Raw genomic sequence first — 5,233 nt, forward strand, 5'->3', positions numbered from 1 at the left:
AGTCAAAGTTAATTTTTGACTTGGATAATTGTCTAATTACTTTCTGGGGAATCCTTTCTCCTTGGGGAGGAAGGCAGAAAGAGAGGTTGTAATAATATGGGAAAGGATGTCCTGGTAGGGTAGGTCAGTTGGTTGGAGCTTTGTCCTGTACACCAAAAGGTGGGGGACTTGATTCCTGGTCAGGGCACAAATGGGAGGCAACAGATTGATGTTTCTTTTTCTCTCCCTCCCTCTTCCTTCCTCTCTCTAAGGAAGAGATGATTAATAATAATAATAATAGTGAAACGATGTCCATCATCTTTTGAGACTGACCTGAAATAAAGAGGATACTCATTGCTGATCACTTGATTAAAAAAATAATAATAGAGAAAAGGAAAGCAAGACCCAGCCATAGGTGCCACACTTTAGCTTTGAAGCATACAGTTCTCTCTGGGCCATCACGCTTAAGGATTGCATCAGTAACTTATTTGTGTGGGAGAAGATGAAGTCCTAAGTTTTCAGTAGGTGATTTGCCCAGGATTATTTCTAGCTAACAGGCTTCGTTCTGACCCTTCAGCATAATGTCTCTGACCTCTCTTCAAATTTTCTTTGGCTCCCCATGATGCAGTCTTGCACATAATCTTCCATAGGGATGGTAAATAGTCATCTGTTTCCCTTTCTAGTATGAAATTTAAGACTATAGAGGGCTGTAACCATGCAGTAACTTCATTTCTTTAATATGACCTTTCTCCTTTTGTTCATTTTGATTCAAGCTGGCTTCATCCGGCACCCTGACTCACCCACCTCTCTCGGTCTTGCACAAGCTCACCTGTTACTCTGGGTTTGCTGTCATTTCCTTAGAAACAAACCTTTATTTTCTTGACTGCGAACTTTTATTTGTGTCTGATTGGGTTTTGATGCACACAGATGAAGAAACCCTTTAGTTCGTTAACAATAGAACAACTAAGGCTTGGTCAGAGCTCGTAAAATTCTTTCCATCATCAAGACAGAAGGGCCCGACTGCACTGGAATTAAGAAAAGTAGCCAATAGGAAGTATTCAGTGAGAGTTTCCACCCTTTCCTGGGATTGGCCTCCATAGCAGAAACTCTACAGAAAGATTTGTAAAAGATGGACTCATGGAAGGAAGGGATAGAAAAAAAGATCTCTCTAGCAAAGAGCAAAGCAGGCAGCATTGATGAGGGTGGGGAGGGGGAGAATTGTCATGTGGCTGGGTGAGTTATACATGTGCTGAGAGTGAGCTCAGAGCTTCCAGGGTGAATATATTTCTCCAGTGTAACAACATGTGCAAAGGAAAAAAAGAGAAAAAAAGCCTGGATCTGAAGTAGGAAGCCTGAGTTTGAGTCCCATCTAAGATAGAAGTCACCTATATCACTTTGAGCCCTTTGTTAAAATCTCCAAACCCTTTACCACATCAAAAATGATGTAAAAGAAAAGAGAAAAATGATTGTTGCAAAATTGCTGTAATGGTAAAAAAAAATCTCTAAGGCCATTTTCTTAAAAAAATTTTTTAATTTTATTTATTTATTTTTAGAGAGAGGGGAAGGGAGGGAGAAGGAGAGGGAGAGAAGCATCCATTTCTGATCACCTGTCATGTGCCCCCAATTAGGGGCCTGGCCTGCAACCCTGGCATGTTCCCTGACTAGGAATTGAACTGTCAACCTTTTGGTTCTAAGGCCAATGCTTAATCCACTGAGCCAAGTAGCCAGGCTAAGCCTATTTTCTTATTTGTAAAATGAAATCAGTGAAACCTACAGCTTTGGGTATGAATGCTTTACATGTGTTGAAAGAGATAAATAAATGCTTGCCAAGGTGAACATGCACTTGGCCATAGCTTTAGCACTACTCTCTCTCTTAGAAATTCTCTCAAAGGAACTCAGTCCTCCCACCTCTCAGTCTAAAACACTGGCTTAGCAAGGACTTCCAGCCAAGATGGAGGCATAGGTCAACACACTGTGCCTCCTCGCGCAACCAAAATAGGGACAGCAACAGTTTAGAAACAAAAACCAGCCATTGCTAACAGAAAATTGAACTGTATGGAAGTCCAACAACCAAGGAGTTAAAGTAGACATATTCATCCAGACCGGTAGGAGGGGCAGAGTTGGGCTAGGAGGTGGAGAGGGGTCAAACCAAAAAGAGCAGTAGCTGGCAGACCCCAAGCACACAAGGCAACGGCAGGCGGACTCCAGGCACGCAGGCAGTGGCTGGTGGACCCTGGGTGCACGGGGTAGTAGTGGACAGACCCAGCAATGTGGCAGACTGTGGAGGGGTGCAGGGCACAAGGCAGCTGGTGGACCTCAAGATCCCACATTCCCACACAGATAAACCAGGAAAAACTAGGGAGTAAGACAGACCACTCAACCCAGGGTCCCAGTGCAGGGAAATAAAATCTCAAAACACCAACTGAAAACACCTGTGGGGGTTGAGGTGCCAGGAGAAACTCCCAGCCTCACAGGAGAGTTTTTTGGAGAGACCCACAGGGTCCTAGAATGTACACAAGCCTACCCACATAGGAATCAGCATCAGAAGGGCCCAATTTGCTTGGGGGAAGCAGGGGAAGTGACTGAAATCCAGCACTGTGCAAAGGAAGCACCATTGTTCCCTCTTGGACCCCGCCCCCACATACAGCATCACAACCCAGCTACGTGGGTTGCCCCACCCAGGTGAACACCTAAGGCTCTGCCCCCAACTATGTAATAGGTGCATCAAGAAAAAAGAAATGGCCCAAATGATTGAACAGATCAAAGCTCCAGAAAAAAATACAACTAAGTGATGAAGAGACAGCCAGCCTATTAGATGCACCATTCAAAACACTGGTAATCAGGATGCTCACAGAATTGGTTGAATTTGGTTGCAAATTAGATGAAAAAGTGAAGGCTACGCTAAGTGAAATGAAGGGGAATGCACAGGGAACCAATAGTGATGGGAAGAAAACTGGGACTCAAATCAATGGAGTCGATCAGAAGGAAGAAAGAAACATTCAACCAGAACAGAATGAAGAAACAAAAATTCAAAAAACTGAGGAGAAGCTTAGGAACCTCCAGGACATCTTTAAACATTCCAACATCAGAATTATAGGGGTGCCAGAAGGGGAAGAGGAACAGCCATGATTGGAAAACTTATTTGAACAAATAATAAAGGAGAATTTCTCCAATCTGGCAAAGAAAATAAACTTCCAGAAAATCCAGGAACATCAGAGAGTCCCAAAGAATTTGGACCCAAGAAGAAACACACCAAGGCACATCATAATTACATTAGCCAAGATTAAAATGAAGTAGAGAATCCTAGAAGCAGCAAGAGATGAGGGAACAGTCACCTACTAAGGAGTTCCTATCAGACTGTCAGCTGATTTCTCAAAAGAAACCTTACAGGCAAGAGGGAGCTGGAAAGAAGTATTCCAGGTCATGAAGTTCAAAGACCTACACCCAAGGTTGCTCTATCCAGCAAAGCTTTCATTTAGAATGGAAGGGCAGCTAAAGTGCTTCTCAGATAAGGTCAAGTTCAAGGAGTTCATCATCACCACATCCTTATTATATGAAATGTTAAATGATAAAATCTAAGGAAAAGAAGATAGAAAACATGTACAATAAAATGACAGCAAACTCAAAATCATTAACAACCATATCTAAAACAAAAATAAAAACAAACTAAGCAAACAACTAGAACAGGAACAGAACCACAGAAATGGAGATCACATGGAGGGTTAGCAACAGGGGAGTGGGAGGAGGAGAGAGGGGTAAAAGGTACAGAGAATAAGTAGGATAGATGGTAGGTAGAAAATAGACAGGGGGAAGGTAAGAATAGAAGCTAAAGAACTTATAAGTATGACATATGGACATGAACTAAAGGTGGGGAATGTGGGTGGGAGGGCATGTGCAGGGTGGAGGGGAATGAAGGCGGGAAATGGGACAACTGTAATGGCATAATCGATAAAATATATTTTAAAATATTGAACAATTAAAATAAATTAATAAAAATGACAATAGGCAACACATAAATAAACAAACAAATAAATAAAACACTGGCTTAGTGATGGCCCAGAGATCCTCATAGACTTGTCAGAATTTCTACTACCATTATCTCCATGAGATACATTTGAACAGCAGAGAAGTTCCTGAAGTAAAAAACAGAGAGTGAAGGTCTCTCAGGGCATAAGAAATTAGGGAGTGTCAAGCCAGAGAAGAGGATCTCTGGGTACAGTGGAAAGAAGACACGGGACCAAAGATCTGGTTGTAGTTCTGATTATATTGCTTACTGGGCACATGAACTTGGTGTAAGTTATCGTAAATGTATTGCTTACTGAGGCTTATGAAGTTTGTTTGCTATCCCCATTTGGTTGTAAGAAATAAAACACATGATATAGATGTAAAAATGCTCTGTAAGCCCAAAGGTGCCCATTATAATGTAGATGTCAAGTTTTAGGAAGTGGGAAGAGTGGTATTGGGGTCATGGAGTTACTTATATTCTAATATTTATATAGACCAGAATAAAAATTGCTCTGGATACAAGAGTTCTGCCACCATACTTAATGTTCACTGAAATCTTTCCCTTTGAACTCTCTGCAAACCAGAATTTTTTGGTCTCTTGGCTAGCCTTGACCCATTTCAGAAAGCTTAGCCTGACATCTGTAATCAAGCCTCTGTAATCTGAGAAAAGAACCTTTGTGGTTTGACCTGCCATCTGTGTGGTTTGACTTGACTCTGACATTCTTGATAAGCCAAAGACCAGAGCCCATCCATCAGTTTTACAGATGACTTGATAGAAATTATTTTTCTTATCAGGTGCAACTTCTACAACGTGATCCTGGGCCATTCTGAGTCAGGTGCCAGGGCTGAAGTAGGCCAGCAAAGCAACAATGGAAATCATTAGAACCACCAGTGAGCATCTCATTAAATTGACATGACAATAAACAGACATTGTGGCAATATCGTGCCACCAAAATTTGTCCCATGAGTACTTCAACCCACATACTTATCTCTGGAGGGAGGGTGACAGCTAGCTCAATTAACTGAGAATGGAATTCAGGTCTCAAAGTCCAGATCCTCCACTGCTATGAAATGGCTAGGAGTCAAAAAGGGATTTCAAGTAAGCAGTCTAAACTCAGGGTTTTGGGGGTGAGAGCTATCTCAGTGCTGAAGAGGCAACCACAACAGGAAAGAAAATAGAAGAGGGAGAGAGTAGAACCTCCTTATTCCTCTCCACCCCTTCACCCTCTCACCATAAGTAGGGAAAGGA

The 5,233-nt window shown here is 42.1% G+C and overlaps 1 non-coding gene across 1 annotated transcript; it reads left to right on the forward strand.

The window, feature by feature from the left end:
* The first annotated feature begins 277 nt into the window (after positions 1 to 277).
* Positions 278 to 346, forward strand: LOC119045239 (small nucleolar RNA SNORD2). Its single transcript, XR_005081753.1, has one exon. It is a non-coding gene; the product is annotated as a small nucleolar RNA SNORD2 (small nucleolar RNA).
* Positions 347 to 5,233: the final 4,887 nt, after the last annotated feature.

The sequence above is a fragment of the Artibeus jamaicensis genome, unplaced genomic scaffold (genome assembly GCF_021234435.1).
Source record: "Artibeus jamaicensis isolate MK-2021 breed Jamaican fruit bat unplaced genomic scaffold, CSHL_Jam_final contig_1028, whole genome shotgun sequence".
In the NCBI taxonomy this organism is placed as follows: Eukaryota; Metazoa; Chordata; class Mammalia; order Chiroptera; family Phyllostomidae; genus Artibeus; species Artibeus jamaicensis.